We start from the raw sequence: 17,717 nt of genomic DNA on the forward strand, positions 1-17,717 counted from the left end.
ACCCTACCAATAGCCTAGCGATAAAAACCAACAAGATCATCACAAGTTCGACCTCCCTAATCGACCCAACTAAACGTCCCTCCCTAAAACCTTCTGCTGCAAGACCCCCTAGATTCTATGGTCTTCCCAAGATTCATAAAGAAAGCACCCCACTACGACCCATCGTATACACGATCAACTCCCCTAGCTATAGACTAGCCCGTTTTCAATCAGATACCTTGCTGCCTTTCACTGGCAAGACCGCCTCAGCAGTACTTAACTCAGCCCAATTGGTGTCTATGGTCAAAGACGTTGTACTGTCCCTGGACGATATCCTTGTCAGCTTCGATGTGGTCTCTTTGTTCACCAAGGTCCTAGTACCTGATACCATTGAAATAATTGAAAATTTGGTCCAACATGGACTAGACCCCGATACACCTGCACTGGTTAGGCACTGCCTCAACAATACCTACTTTACTGGGAATGGCTCTTTCTACAAACAAAATGAGGGTACCCCCATGGGATCCCCCTTGTCACCAGTGATAGCCAATATTTTCATGGAGAAATTTGAATCAGACGCCATCCAGACTTCCACCCTCAGACCTTCCCTGTGGAACAGATATGTGGATGACACTTGCGTCATTTGGCCACATGGCCTCCCAGCTCTGAACCTTTTCCTACACCACATCAATTCCAGACATCCCGCCATCAAATTCACCATGGAAGTGGAGAAAGATGGCAAGCTACCATTCTCAGATGTTCTGTTTGAGAGGAGACCTGATGGCTCATTTGGGCATTCTGTCTACAGGAAACCCACCCACACAGATTCCTACTTGAAACCTGATTCCCACCACCACCCAGCCCAAAATAATGATCTCATCAAAACTTTATACCATAGGGCTCATTGCATTTCGGACCAACACCACCTGACCAGTGAATTAGAACATGTACACCTGGCCCTCAAAAGGAATGGATGCTCTGACCGTACCATCCGCCAAGCTGTTTCTCCCTCCATACAGAAACAACCACTTGATACTCCGGTCAAAACCATCACACTACCATATATAGCAGGCGTTACTAAAAATATTTCCAAAATTCTAAACAAACACAAGATCCAGGTCCGGTTCAATACAGTACACAAAATTCGTGATCTGATCCCATCCGTGAAGGATGTCATTCCTGACTTACAGTACCCCGCCATTTACAAATTGAGTTGTACCTGCGGTGATTGCTATATCGGGGAGACAAATCGACATGTCTCTGACCAAATTCGCGAGCACAAATCAGATTTGAAACACGGCAGAACGAATTCTTCTGCCGTAGCTGATCACTGTTACAACGCTGTGGGTGATCACGATATATTTTTCTCCGATACAAAGGTTCTTTGCAAACCCACGGGTTTTTATCAGAGATTTGTTCACGAGGCAATTCAGATCTACAAACACAGACACAATTTCAACCGAGAAGATGGTTTCAAATTCAGCAACCATTGGAAAGATGTTCTAAATCGAACCAAACATTAAACTAATTTTCAATGGCACAGTATATTTTTCAAGTAGTGGTACCCCAAACTTTCGCAGCTCTTAAAAATTCCGTTTTCACACCATCAATAGGTAAACTCCCCCTCCCCCCCGCGCCAACCAGCATGTTCACCCGCATGTACACCACCTCTACACCGTTCATCATGCTAAGTCGGCCAATCAAATGCTAATTTTTATGCTAATTCCTTTGTCAAGGCAATTTGTTTCCTCACACACAGCTTAAAGGTCGCGGTCTGAGCATGGCTGTGTTTCACTCCAACGCTGTCCTCGAGACAGCCTGGTCCCTTCACCTGATGAAGGCCGCTTGTGTTGTGGCCGAAACGTCGTGATTTTTGTAGTTTTATTTTTTTCCTACGTGACTTTACCGAATAGAACCAAAGAGTAGGGATGGAGAAGGTTTTAAGGGTATAGAAGAGTAGGCGGGGGTGAGAGGAAAGGGACGAGATGAGTGTGTGGAAGTAATTCCGTTTAGCCACTACCAAAGAAGATGCGAATGGCCGGAAAGAGCGACAGCAGGATTGGAAGGAAGGGGTTAGCCAGGGTTAGGGGGGGACTTCAGAGGGTGGGTGCGGGGGCTGAGGGGAACAAGCAGGTTAAGTGATGCATTAATGGTGGAGTGTATGATGGCAGAGGCAGGGTCCGGGAGGAGGGAGGAAAAAGAGGGCGAGGAAGGGCATCTCGGCATCTTGCTGTCGTGTGCTTGTCGCTGTGTTGTGTGTGCTTTGTTGTGCTCTCGGCGTAGTCATTGCTCCAGTCTATGGTGGTAGTTATATTATCGTTGTTGCTGTACTCACGCGAGCGTGTACATCAAAATGTGAGATCTGTAAACGCTCATAATCAGCTCTAACTTTTCACACGATTCACTAATTTCATATTCACTAATGTTCAGTGACACTGCAGGTTAATCTGTAGCACAAGAGGGTACCATGACCACGATGATGGTGACGACTGTGGACTTCAATAACGCGGTAGCTCTATAAACTGAATAGTACTCATGCCGAGCACCATCTCTATCCTGGTGCCCAGCGAAGGAGCAGAGACCGTTCCTGGCAGTGCTGGCTCCGTTTGTCAAACGCGCCCCCGGGAAACCTCTTCAGCGGGTTGTTGTACAAACCCAGCACTTGTAATTTCACCAAGCGTTCAAACACTCCAGCAGGGAGAGCCGTCAGCTGGTTGTTTGAGAGATACAGAGTAGTCAGTTGCGTCAGACTGTCAAACACTCCGGCGGGTAGAGCCAGCAGCTAGTTTTCTGAGAGGGAATACAGGGATTTCACACTTTTTAAAATAAATTTTACACCATCATCTGTCATGATCATGGATGAATGCGTACCAAAGCCCCCGGCACCAATCTTAACCCTATGATATAATCAACTTAGCACCTGCAAACGACCCCAGTTGACTGCTCATTCCCCAGGTTGAACGGCCTGTCTGACGTCTTACAGTGCCTGGCTGGCAGTCTCTCCATTGATAATACATATTTGTGTCAATAATTATCATAATTTACTTATGTGAGGAATGCTTGCAATGGGCGACACCAGCATAAAACAGGTTTTATAGGCGTCTATGAAACTGCGTTGTGGGTAGCAGCCAGCAGTGCAGCAACAATTATTGTTGTACTGTACTATTTTCGCACGTATATGCAACTAGCTTCACCAATGCACAATCACCAGCATGATGAAGTATGGTCTAACGTAGTAGGTCAAATGAGCCCTATGAACCGCACGGCGTATTGCGGTCCTGATAAATCAGTGGATAGTAAAATGGCTATACGTGTACATGTACAAAGCGATTACAATAATTTGCCAGAGCGCGGTAAATTCTTAGGCGCAATGCACGTGCTTCAGCATAAATGAGTACGGCCATGATTGCTTAGAGTTCGGATGCGAATAGAGGTCAGTTGTCTCTGTGAAATGCACCCCTGGGAACACTCTTCATCTGGTTGGTGTTTAAAGACAGCTCCTTCAGCTTCACCAGGCGATCAAACACCCCCTCCGGTAGAGCCGTTAGCTGGTTGGTATTGAGGTTCAAATAAGTAAGCTCTGTCAGTTTGTCAAACACCCCAGCGGGTATAGCTGTTAGCTTGTTGCTGTTCAAATGCAGATGCTGCAGATTCACCAGGAGGTCAAACACCCCAGCGGGTATAGACGACAGCTAGTTGTCACTAAGACTCGGATAAGTGAGCTGTGACAGTTTGTGAAATGCTCCTGGGTCAAAAGCTTTTAGATTATATTAATGAAGTTTCAGTTCAGTCAGTGGCGTCAGACTGTCAAACACCTCAGCGGGGAAGGCTGTGAGTTCATCACTGAACACGAATCGCAGATCAGCTCCCTCCGCCTCTTGCTGTAGAGCAGCCTCAACAAGAGAGCGTCGCTCTTTACACGGCAGTGTCGTTCAACACGGGTCCCTGGGTCGCGTAATTGGCGTCGTGTTCACCTCACATCTCAGCACATCGCTCCATGCAGTGTGCACTGTCCGTTTGGTGCAGGACAGCGATACGCACGGTGTTCAGAGCTCGCCTCGCATTCCCTCTCAAACATTTTTACTCGATCAATGGAATTAATTCCCACACTCGCATACCTTTAGGAGCACCATTGACTCCCAAGACTCTATCTTCAGGAGGATTCTGCTACAATAGGATGTGCGGCGAATTCCTGTGTGAGGAGAGTGTTGCCTTGTTGATTCTGTTGGTGTAGTTGTTCTTTTATATGGTTGCTCTTGTAGTGCCGTGGTGTGGTTGTCGTGTAGCTTTGTTTTAGAATTGTTTTTGTATTGTGTTGATGAGTGGTTTTTGTTGTTGTGTGATTGTTGTTATTGCTGCCTAATACAAACCTATTCAGTACGCGTAGGTTTCTAGAAAACAATCAATATCAGCTCTCATTATTGAAATGATTCACTCATCTAATATTCACTAATGTTCAGTGACACTGCAGATTAACTTGTAGCACAAGGGGGCACCATGACCACGGTTATGGTGATGATGAATGTGGACGTCAATAACGCGGTAGCTTAATAAACTGAATGCTACTTGTGCCAAGCGTCATCTCTACACCAGTGCCCAGCAACAAAGCTGAGACCGTTTCTGGCAGTGCTGGCTCTGTTTGTAAAACGCGCCAATGGGAACGCTGTTCAACTGGTTAGTGTTCAGATTCATCCCGCTGCCTTGTGGGTAAGTCTGGGATTAAAGCAACGTGCTGGTGGGGCACGAAAGGCAGTCCTCTAATGGACTGGTGCGCCTGTAGTCTCCTGCAACTGTGAAAGAGTGCCCGTCTTCCTGGGTTCTCCCTTTGCCACTGGATTCCACCCTCTCGCAGTGAAGAAGTACTGTTGGGCCATGGGCACTCCCAACAGCACTCTAAATATGCTATTTGTGCAGGTATCCACGTCTGCCTCCGTGAATCCAGCATCCGGAATTAATTGACAACAGTTTGGCGGCGTTGGGTGGTGTGGCGACGGGAGCAGGTACGAACATATCAGGAGCTCCTAGTCAGACCCCTGCATGCCAGCCGCACAGGGTAATTGGTCGCTAACAACTGGGACTGAGTGGCAGCTTCTCTCGGCAGACCCCCAATGTGACTGAGCAGTCCTATTTAGAATCCGCACTGCTCACTCCGAATGGAGAGGGGCCTAGAAATGGTGGCCTAAACATTGCCAACTCAAATTTAGCTGGATTGGTAACCGCACCTATCGGGTTGTTCCAGTCTGCGGTCAAAGAAACCATAAAATAATATCCCTCAACTGGCAATATGGAATTCAAAACCCTATTGGAAGAACTGCCCTAGTTGCAGCGGATCTTAACTATACAACATTGACATTGCTGCACTTATTTAAACCAGACTCCTGGATGAAGGCGTCCTGAAGGAGGAAGGCCAGAGTTATACCTTCTTCTGGAAGGGATACCCTCAAGGAGGACAACATCTACATGGTGTGGGATTTGAAATAAAAAACAGCCTCCTACCCAATCTCACAGAGACACCGATTGGCATAAGTGAGAGCCGCATTATGATACGCATCTCGCTGGCAAATAATTGCTATGCCACACTTTTCAGTGCTTATGCACTGACTTTACCATCAGAGAGCAATGTTAAGGATCGCTTCTACTAAACACCAGATGAGGCCCTCTGTCACATCCCCAGCAATGATAAGATCTCTTGCTGGGTGACTTCATTGCTAGAGTGTGAAAGGACAACCAGGTGTGGAGTGGAGTTATTGGTAGACATGGCGTTGGGCAAGCTAACACAGATGGCATGAGGCTATTGACGCTTTGCGCTGAACATGACTTGACCATCACGAATATCCTTTTTTTAACTAAAATACAAATATAGGACATCTTGGATGCACCCATGTTCTAAACATTGCCACTTAATAGATTACATCATTGTGAGACGTTCCGATATAAAAGACGTCTTACTCACCCGTGCAATGAGAGCTGCTGAGTGCTGGACAGATCACTGACTTATCACGACCAAATTCAGGTGAGAGTACGCCCTCTTATCAGTCTCCATAAGTCAGGAGTTATGCGACTAGACTGTGCCTGGCTCGAAAATGCTGTGGTCCGGAATGACCTTCGACGCTCTCTAGCTGAGAAACTGGAAGGCGTTGAGCCTGTCCTAAGCGCACAGGATTTGACACTAACACTCTACCTTATAATTAAATAAATAAATGTAATAAATAATAGGCCCCAAGGGCAACCTTCCAACCAGCACGGGCCGTTAAAAAAAAAACACACAGCTGAGAGCAAGCGGTGCCTAGGGTCGCGGAGAGTTCACGTTAGCCTAGATATAGATGAGTAAAAAAAACTCAACCATTTATTCTGCATCTTCTAGCGTTAAAGTCCGAAATTCGACAACAGGAGTAGGCTAAACTATCGATCCTCGTGCTCGCTCCAATTGGAGACAAGGCTACGAGCTACAGCAATGAATTGTTGCCCATTTGCTAATCCAATACTGAATGTTAATTCATCTTTAATAAGTTCCTGTACAACCTGACCGAAGCGTATGACAAACACAGAATTTTTACTAAAGTCAAAACAAATTCCCTAACCTTAGCATAGGTGAATAAAAGCACAGTGTTGACCCAAGGGCAATGGAAGAGGAGCAGAGGCGCCTTTGTCTAGATCAGTGGTTCTTAACCTGGGTTCGATCGAACCCCAGGGGTTCGGTGAGTCGATCTCAGGGGTTCGGCAGAGCCCCCGCCACGGAGGTCCGGACACACTTGAATTATTGTGTAAATTTGTGATGACACACACGGCCCGCTTGGCCATCACTGGCTGCAGATGATCATGCTACACTGCTTGGCCAATCAGCGCTGCGGGGAATTTAGTGCGTACTCAGTAGTCAACGTGTGACTGTTGTTGTCGTACGTCGTGTGATTTCTTTAATATTTTATCCATACTAACTATGTCGGGCAAAAGAAGAAAGTGGTCGAACGAATATGTACAACATGGATTCTCATGTATCACGGAACGTGATGGGAGTGAGCGTCCTATCTGCATGATTTGCAACGCCAAGTTGAGCAACTCTAGTCTTGCACCGGCAAAACTAAAGGAACACTTCTTGAAGCTGCATGGAGACGGGGAATACAAGAACACAACACTTGCTGAATTCAGGGTGAAGAGAGCCAGATTCGATGAAAGGGCCACTCTGCCTGCTCTTGGATTTGTACCTGTTAACAAACCGATCCTGACAGCATCGTACGAAGTTGCTTACCTGATCGCAAAGCAGGGCAAGCCACACACCATTGGTGAAACACTTGTGAAACCAGCTGCATTAAAGATGGCGAATCTGATACTCGGAACAGCGGCCGAAGGTAAATTATCCCAAATTCCCCTTTCAAATGACACCGTCAGTGACAGAATAGAAGACATGAGTAAAGACATCTTGGCTCAAGTAGTCGCGGATCTGATTTCAAGCCCGGCAAAATTCAGCCTTCAACTCGACGAAACCACAGACGTTTCTGATCTAAGCCAGCTTGCTGTTTTTGTACGCTATGTGAAAGACGACATGATAAAAGAAGAGTGTTTATTTTGTAAGCCTCTTACAACAACAACGAAGGCAGCCGATGTGAAGAAGCTTGTGGATGACTTCTTCAGAGACAACAATCTTTCATGGGATATGGTTTCTGCAGTTTGTACGGACGGAGCTCCAGTCATGCTGGGAAGAAAGTCTGGTTTTGGTGCGCTAGTAAAGGCCGATGCACCACACATCATTGTGACGCATTGTATTCTGCACAGGCATGCGTTGGCAACAAAAACCTTACCTCCAAAAATGGCAGAAGTATTAAAAACTGTGGTGGAATGTGTGAACTATGTGCGAAAAAGTGCTCTGAGGCACCGCATCTTCAGTGAGCTGTGTAAAGAAATGGGCTCTGAATTTGAGGTACTTCTGCTCCATTCTAATATTCGGTGGTTATCCCGGGGACAGGTGCTGAATCGTGTTTTTGCCATGCGTGTGGAATTAGCCCTGTTTTTGCAAGAGCACCAACACTGCCATGCAGATTGCTTCAAAAATCCTGAGTTCATTCTCATTTTAGCGTACATGGCTGATATATTCGCAGCTCTCAATCATCTCAATCAGCAGATGCAGGGTGGTGGAGTCAATATCATGGAAGCGGAAGAACACCTGAAGGCTTTTCAAAAAAAGCTACCGTTATGGAAACGACGAACAGAGAACAATAACTTCGCAAACTTCCCGCTTCTGGACGACTGTGCAAGTAAGATCGAAGATGTGTCTGGAATCGGAGATATTTCTGTATCCACGGAACTGAAGCAAACAATTGCCACGCACTTAGATGAGCTTGCAAAGTCTCTCGACGGATATTTCCCTACAAGAGAGTCATATCCAGCATGGGTGAGACAGCCGTTCACGTTTGCTGTTGAAACAGCAGATGTCAATGATGAATTTCTCGACGAAATCATTGAAATTCAGCAGAGCCAGGTTCAACAGCAACTCTTCAGAACAACAACGCTCTCAACGTTTTGGTGTCGACAAATGAACAAGTATCCAGTTATTGCTAAGAAAGCCCTGGATTTTTTTATACCATTTGTTACAACATATCTTTGTGAGCAATCCTTTTCGAGGATGCTGGACATAAAAACGAAGAAAAGGAACAGACTTTGCTGTGAAAATGACATGAGAGTGGCACTTGCCAAGGTGAAGCCACGCATATCTGAACTGATCTCTCAAAGGCAACAGCAGAAGTCACATTGATTTCCAGGTATGTAATTTGTTGTGAGTTTATGCATTGTGTTGGTTTTATTCTTTGAACAAGGTAATGTTCATGCACGGCTCATTTTGTGTACCAGTAAAAAACATATCTACGTCTTGAATTTGAAAAAAATCACATTTTATTTTTCACTAAAGAGGGGTTCGGTGAATGCGCATATGAAACTGGTGGGGTTCGGTACCTCCAACAAGGTTAAGAACCACTGGTCTAGATCGTAGCGTGAGAGAGAGGACAGAGAGGACAGAGCCGACTCATTATTGCTGCCACCTGTACTCACAAGGCTGAGAACCGATAGATAACACTCCTCCACCGCAGCCAGACGAAATGACGAAATTAATGAGGAGCCTTGAGACGCATGACGGTGTAGTCCGGATAAAGGCGCAGCCCTGAAGCGAGGGCGGGAGAGACCCCATCGGGTGTCTGTGCTAAAGCTAGCAGTTGCACGATAATGGGGCAGAGACTGAGACAGACAGCGAGAGAGTGGGGCAGGGAGTTTCAGTTAAAGGAACCATGTAATTTCATTCAGCGTTAATGTTAACGCTATTCGCCATGAGCTATGTCCAGCTGGCATGACCTTGCAGATACTTGAGCGATGTTAAACCGGGGGCCAGGGAAAAACAGTGTCTCCCAGCCGCCTTTGTCTCCCTGCGGTACATGATGAGAGTATACATATGATTAAGAGAGCACTTTCCCTGGAGCTATAGTCAAGCGCCGCAATGGAAGACTGACACAGCAAAAACAGCAGATCTCGAGTCACGTGTAGAATCATAACTGTAAGTCTGTGATGGAAATGTTAACTTAAGAAAAACGTAATTATTTCTCCGTGCGTCGGTAAAGGTCGTATGAGGGAAGGTCGCCCCTCCCTCCAGGTTGTGCAACACAGACAAAGACTCCTGTGAGATGATTTGAAACGCCTGTTGTTTTGATGGTATGAAAAGAGGGGGCCTGGGTCTGGGAAGCGGTGAGAGTCGGTCACACAGGGGAGAATCCCGCCTCCCTCAAGGTGTGCCACACAGACAAAGATGCCTTGAGACGATTTGTAACACCTGCTGTTTTTGACGGTCTATGGAAAGAGGAATCAATAGAACAAGGCTGTAAATGACGCACACACGGATACACATACACAGACAGACACACGCTCCAGACCACGAGACACCGATCAATCCAAAAGAAGCCCCAACTTGTGGGGAGGAGTCGAGAGAAAAGATTTTGGCATGAAAGAGGACGCTGCCGCATTGAAAGTTCAGTTCGGCCGGCTCATCGGAGTCCGGTTCGGCTCAGCTGAGCCCATCAGCTGAGCTTGCCATCTCATCAGCAAGAGTTCGACCTGCGGGTCGGCTCAGGAGCGAGCTGCGACCACTGGTCGGCTCGACTCATCATCATCGGGGCTCAACTCCCCGGAGCGGCTCCCCATCCCATCTGCAGGCGGGCAAGACCCACTTGACAGCTCAACTCGCCCCTGCGTGGGTCGGGCCTCTGCCGACGCTGAGGTCTCTGGCGCCCGCCGGGGTGGCGAGGGTCACTGTTTAGCGACAAGACTACGAACGTGCATCGCCAGCGCCGATTGCGCAACCGTGCCAAGCCGACATCACCTCCTGCGCACACTACGAGCGTGCTGTGTACGCCATCAACTACAACAACGTGGGCCAGCTGCCAAGCCGACATCACCTCCCGCGCACGCTATGAGCGTGCTGTGTGCGCCATCAACTACAACAACGTGGGCCAGCTGCCAAGCCGACGTCACCTCCCGCGCACGCTACGAGCGTGCTGTGTACGCCATCGCAACTACAATGACATGTCAGCTGGTCAGCCTACGTCAACCAGTGTGGGCCGAGCCTAATCAACTGATACATATGACGCACACTGCTCCACTACACGACAAATCAGGCGTTCGCTTGACCTAAAGACTCAACTCCAAACACTGACTATTAAAAACAATTCATATCACTCAAACATACACGGGTTCTTAACCAGAAGCCAATCCTCAAGTTCATAGGCCATAGTGGCTGTGAAGGCATCGCGGCAGATAGAGTGAACACTCCGTCGTTTATAAGTATATTCGTAATATTTCCTCCTTAATATTTTGTTTTGGGCTATACTTCTAATCGCATAAATTACCAACCGATCCATCAATACGAATTAATCCTTGACCCCTTCGCCACGGAGCTATGCTCACGTGGGGGAATAGCATATCCAACCGACTTCCTTATCAGGCGATCTGGTCCACAATTAATTAAACGTTAGTCCAAGATAAGGATATCAGGGGAGAGAGCACACCCCACTGCACCCCTCACCCTAAGCCATTGCGGTAATCATATAATCTACCCGATGGATCTGTTGAGATATTTGTGCCTTTGGGAATAACAACTGTTTTTGATCGCCTTTTTCGTATTAATATCGTCATATAATCTTTCATAATAGAGTGACTTCCCGTATAATCTCTGATAATAGAGTGAATTCCAATATAATCTTTCATAATAGAGTATCAAGTTTTGTTGTGTTTAGATGTTTTAACGACTCTCTCTCTCACCAACGGCTCACGTCACGCGGCGGAGTTAACCACAGGTGCTGTGGTCAAAGTGAAACAACCCAGTCATTGATGAGACTGTGTTGATACTGTGTTGTAATTCCAAGGCGAGAGTTGTATCTTTTAAAGTTAAGGTTTAATTAGAAATAAATTGATTAATGCAGAAGTGGTCGTGTGATTCTTTCCTGAAATCTATGCATAAGATCTGGTTCTGCGATGAGATATGAACTTGGTGACCTTACACAAATACTAACTGAGATATGAACTCGGGGACCGTACATTAAAATACTCTAATTGAGATATGAACTTGGGGACCTAACATAAAATCGAATCCATACTCGGTAAATGCTAAAGCGAGAATCATTGTATTATCCTTATCGATAATACGAAGTTAAACCACGAAGCCGAGTTGACTCTTGACACTAGCATAACTGCATACGATTAATTGCATTGTCCCGATTGATAACAGACCCTTGTCAAGGAACCGGGGCCTGATTATCAAAGGCTGTTATTGACATAACCACACCCACTCATATGATTAATACGATTATCTCTCGAATTAGCATAATTTACACACATAATTACACCAATTAACATAATTTCGGATATATTATGCAATTTTCAAATTACATTTAATTTTCATTATTTTGCATCAATTTTCATAACACCCAAATATACAACATAACTACAATGACAATAGTTTAACGCGATTTGAAGCATGTTTTTTTTTGGGGGGGGGGTGAGGCTGAGCTTTGTGACGTCAGATATTCTTTGTGACACAGATATTCTTCTGTGACTTCCACCTGAAGACGGAAGCTTGTGTTGCCTCCGAAACGTCGTGATTCAATTGTTTTCTCTTATTTGTTTTCTTTTATTTTATTTTACCTACGTGACTTTACCGAATAAAACCAATGAGTATGAATCTTTGCAGTCACGAAAGCTTCAAATCTAGAATTGACATCTCTGTAGCAGCACAGCGTTTGTCTTTGTTGAGGGATTTTGGGACGGGACAGCGAGAACAGTTTCAGGCTTTTGAAAGGGCAGCCTTAAATCTGACAGGTGTCTCTCAGTCATATAAGCACGATCTTCAGCGATAGAGGAAAGGCAAACCATTTGCAGATGAGAACTCAGAGCCAGGTGTAACACTTAAGGGGAGGGAGAAGATAAAAAAATAAAAACATTTTACGTGGTCATTGATGAGCTAGTGGTATGCATTGAACATCGCTTGGACACTTACAAGCGTTTGACCAGTCTCTTTGGGGTTCTGTTTGTGTCAGATCAGTTGTCTAGCAGTGATATAATAGTGGAAAAGGTAAATGCACTCTCCGCTCCATATCCATCAGACATGGACATTAACTTTGCCAAAGAACTCATCCTATTCAAGTTTTTCGTGGCACTTCGGATTTTTCCAACTTTACCAGTGACAAACTGACAGGGTGAGTGGACATTTTCCTTTTTCAGCAGAATAAAAAAATGAGCTGTGGAGTAGCATATGCAAAAACACATCTCAGCTCATTGTCACTTATGTCAATAGAGTCAGACCTTGTCAGACAGCTAGATTTTGACGATCTAGTGGATGATTTTGCGAGGAGGAAGTAAATATAGACACCAATATAGGAAAGCAGGGGAGGGCCTCCAAAAGACATGTGCCCAGGGGCCTCACGGGACCATGATCTGGGACTTTATAGCATACAGTATATGCCTTTTCATTTGGTGATTATTCGAATATGTATGTACAGTATATACGAACTTAAATGCTGGTGGAACACAAGACTAGCAGTCTGCCTGAAGTGAACGCTAATCTAGACACATGTTGGCGAATTTTTCCTTCATGTGAATCGGCTGATGGTCATTCCTGAGAGGGTGTGTGACAGCTTGGTGAATCTACAGCTTCTCTATTTGCGTGAAAACAAACTGACAGCCTTACCCCCTGGGGTGTTTGACCAACTGACCCAGCTCACTCGTCTGAGTCTGCACACCAATCAGCTGACGAACGTTCCAGGGGTGCGTTTAACAACGGAGCCAGCACAGCCGGCAACGGTCTCTGCTTTGTCGCTGAGCACCGTGATAGGGATGACTCGATGAAGAGCGAACCAATCTCCCGGCAATGCTCTTCAAATTCTTTTCAACTGCTTTAGGTCCAGAAAGTAGTCAGTGTCGGCAACTTCCCTGCTCTTCCGGTAAGCTCCATTAATTTGTTACCACCCAGGTAAAGCTTCCGTAGACTCACTAGCCACTTTGCAGATTACTTGTTGATACTGCACTGACAGGCAGTGGTGCATAAGCACAGATAACAAAACAAACTCAAAACAACACACACACCGCCATAATGGGAAAATATAATGGATGACATTTCAGGCGATGGCCCTTCTGCATAGCACGTAAATGTACATTCCCACGTCACCTTCATATTTGTATCACTTTAAGGTAGTGCTGTTGAACAATGTGCAGAGTTAAATTTTGATTTAAAGCTTTCGTGACTGCAGTAATTCATATTCTTAGTTTTTTCGGTAAAATCACGTTGAAGGGAAACAACAAAATAATAATATATATAAAAAATATAAATATATATAAAACTAAGAAAAATGTGCAGAGTTGTTTGTGGTTGTCCAGTCCAGCCCCAGCTCTGTGTATTTCATTTCGTCATTCCCTTCGTTTATTCAACCAAACTTAAACAATGCTGCTCTCTTAGTTGTTTAATATTCGTGTGGGGCCCAACTTTCTCCCCCCACACCCAACCATAGTGGTGAAACATGGTCACTCCATCCTGCAATGGACATTCAAAGGGCTTAGAATGATTAATTTGCTCATATTGAATAATATGAAACCGCTCAAAGCTTGATGGGTGAATAAAATCTAACCAGTGCTCTTTGTTGTTGTATTTCCATTCACTCTGCCAGATTCCTAAAAAAAAGCGGACAGTGAGTGAGGTCCCTGTGCAGTGAGGAACTCGCGTCTCTCCCCGCTGGTGTGTTTGACCGTCTGACTCAACTGACACGACTGGATCTTGACAATAACCAGTTGACAGTTCTCCCCGCCGGGGTGTTTGACAGCCTGGTGAAACTGAAGGAGCTGTATCTGGACCATAACCAACTGCAGGCGATACCGCCCGCTCTGTTTTACAGTTTGACTGAACTCACGCGACTGGAACTGGAAGATAACCAACTGAAGTCTCTGCCGCCAGGCATCTTTGACAGACTGGGGAAGCTGATGTATTTGCACCTGCACGAGAACCAGTTGACGACTGTTCCCGCCGGGTTATTTGACCGCCTGGGGAATCTGCAGCAGTTGGGTCTGAATGACAACCAGTTGAAGAACGTCCCTAGGGTCGCGTTTGACAAACAGAGCTAGCACTACGGTTTTGTCGCTGGGCACTGGGGTAGAGATAACACTCGGCATAAGTAGCGTTCCGTTTATAAAGCTACCGCGTTATTGACATCCACATTCATCGTCACCATCATTGCTGTCATGGTGTCGTTTTGTGCTACAAGTTATTCTGCAGTGTCACTGAGCAGTGAGGTGAGCTGCTGCCTTCGTGCATCGGTGATTACGAAATCACTAAATTGTTGGAATAATCTGAAGCGATATTGAGCGATTACAGAAACTCACGTAGGCTGTGATTGCACTAGTACAGCAACAACAACCACACAACCCAACACTATCAAAGCAGTTAAATTTCGATTTAAAGCTTTCGTGACTGCAGGGATTCATATTCTTGTTTTTTTCGGTAAAGTCATGTAGAAGGGAAATAATAAAATAATAAAAGCAAAACAATACAATTTCCACGAATTTTCGATTGCAACACAAGCAATCATCATCAGGTGTGAAAACCACAGCAAGAACATTTTTAAAAAGTGGCGTTTTTTTCTTAACGTTAGCATCACGTACACCAACTGGCGGTTGTTCAGACGGACCAATCCATCTATGCTCGGGATGGATGAGGGGGGAGAGAAAGATAATGGAATGCGGTCTGAAAGTCACCGTAAGTGTGAACACAATCAATTAAAACCCGAAATGGTTTATCAAATCCTTCCATTGATTGCTAAGCCAGAATCCATCTTCTCGGTTGAAATTGTATGTGTTTATATATATGGATAGCCTCATGAACGAATCTCTCATGGTAGCCAAATGGCTTGCAGAGAACCTCTGTCTTGGAGAAGTCAATGTCATGTGAGCCCACTGATTTATAACAGTAGTCTGCCACGGCTGAAGTGTTGGTCCTAACGTGTTTTAGGTCTGCTTTGTGTTTACGGATGCGGTCCGAGACATGTCGACTGGTTTCTCCAATGTAACTGCTACCACAGAGGCAACTTAGTTTGTAGACGTCACGGTACTGTATGTCTGGAATCACATCTTTTACAGACGGGACCAGATCACTGATTTTATGACTGTGTTGAATCGGACCTGGATCTTGTGTTTATTCAAGATTTTGAAGATCTTTTTTGTGACCCTCGCAATGTAGGGTAAGGTGATGGTTTTGAATGGCTCCTCAAGAGGGTCCTTCTTCATGGTTGGAGTGATGGCTTTGCAGATTGTGTAGTCGGAGTAACCATTAGCCTTGAGAGCTTGATGTACATGCTTGAGTTCACTGGCAATGTGTTCCTGGTCGGAGAGGCATTGGGCTCTATGGTGTAGAGTCTTGATGAGCGAATTCTTCTGGGATGGATAGTGGTGGCAATCCGGTTTAAGGTAAACATCCGTATGCTTACCTATTAGGACTTCCAAAAAGGTATGACTTCCATGGTAAATCTGATGGCTGGATGTATGGAATTGATGTGGTCGAGGAATTGGTCTAGAGCTGGCCGGCCATGTGGCCAGATGACAAAAGTGTCATCCACGTACCTCTTCCATAAGGTTGTGCATACAGTGGCAGTTTGGATGGCGTCAGTCTCAAATTTATCCATGAAAATGTTGGCTACATCCTACCTGCCTATGTCAGCTGTTTTCTCTGACTCTCGGTGCCTCTCTCTCTATGCCTCTCTCTTAGATCTCTCGCATGTCCTTTGGATTGAACTCTCATGCTCACATGCCCTTTGGATTGCACTCTCATGCTCACATATCCTTTGGATTGCACTCTCACCCTCACATGTCCTTTGGATTGCACTCTCATGCTCACATGTCCTTTGGATTACACTCTCATGCTCACATGTCCTTTGGATTGCACCTCTCAGGCTCACATTCCCTTTGGATTGCACTCTCATGCTCACATGTCCTTTGGATTGCACTCTCAGGGTGCTAATCTCTCATTAACACTGCTGTTGTGCGCATATGCGGGCATTGTACTCTTATGCGGTGACGGAAGCTCATTCATGCTAATCTCCCTCCATAATCCTTCTCTCCATAATCTCCCTAATGAATGGAATTCCTTTCCAGCTCAGACCGCGCTTGCTTGCCCATTGCCACATATATAACCTTGTTGTAACTGCTCTCTCGCTGATTCAGCAGTTCCACTGCTGGATTGTATTTTTTCCACCTGAAGACAACCGCTTGTGTTGCAATCGAAACGTGGTGCTTTATTTTATAGAACCAAAGAGTATGGATTCCTGCAGTCACAAAAGCTTCAAATCAAGATTTATCTAATATATTCCACTATTTTTATTAATTTCCATAATGAAACCAAGTCTTCATTATCATAATAATTCACACATCACTATCTATATGTGTATATATACACATATATCACGAGTAGGTGTGTGTATATCTAAACTATAGCACGAGCTTATCAATATAATCATATTGTTTCCATTGTAATAAAGCATCCTTTATTTAAACGCAAACTTCGACACAAGGATCGAGTTTTCAATGAAGCGAGGGGATTAGACCCCACTAGGTCAAACACCCCCTCGGGGAGACTCTCTATGCGATTGCTCTCCACACTCAAGGCCTGGGTGTTGTCAGGGATCCCAGCGGGAACTGAACTCAGTCCTTTGCGGTAACAGTTCGTTGTTTGGAGTTCTGGAGCCCACGATTCCTTCCCACACGAACACTCGAGGGACTGGCGTTCTCCGCATACTCCTAGCTTCGAGCGAGACCAAAAGACTCCAGCACAGACCTCGCCTTCTCTAGTACTCAATTATCGATACTCTGCCCCCACCACCACCAGCTAACTCATAATAACGCACATATAAAATTACAACAATGATACGCTATATACATATATAGCACAGTTACAATATGAATAATGCACTACTAACACAATTAAAGAATAGTTACATAATAACTCACCTGCAATGTTTACGATTAGTAAGGACACCTATGCATTAACTATACTGTGTACAGAAAATAATACCCTTGAACATTATACAGTAATTATATAATAACTATTGTATAATACTTAAACACCAATTGCTAATGATCCGTGCAGTCATTACCCATCTGTGAGGAGTCCGATCTCACAGAAACCTGACGGGAGGGATTCCCCGCACTCTCACTTACCTAGAGCGTGACTA

The 17,717-nt window shown here is 45.3% G+C and overlaps 1 long non-coding RNA gene across 1 annotated transcript in view; it reads right to left on the reverse strand.

Annotated features, from left to right (window-relative positions):
• The window catches only part of LOC142925531 (uncharacterized), a 75,755-nt gene that overhangs the window by 46,542 nt on the left and 11,496 nt on the right, over positions 1 to 17,717 (reverse strand). The window lies entirely within an intron of this gene.

Source organism: Petromyzon marinus, chromosome 21 (assembly GCF_048934315.1).
Source record: "Petromyzon marinus isolate PM22_M1 ecotype Great Lakes invasive population chromosome 21, UKy_Petmar_22M1.pri1.0, whole genome shotgun sequence".
Lineage (NCBI taxonomy): Eukaryota > Metazoa > Chordata > Hyperoartia > Petromyzontiformes > Petromyzontidae > Petromyzon > Petromyzon marinus.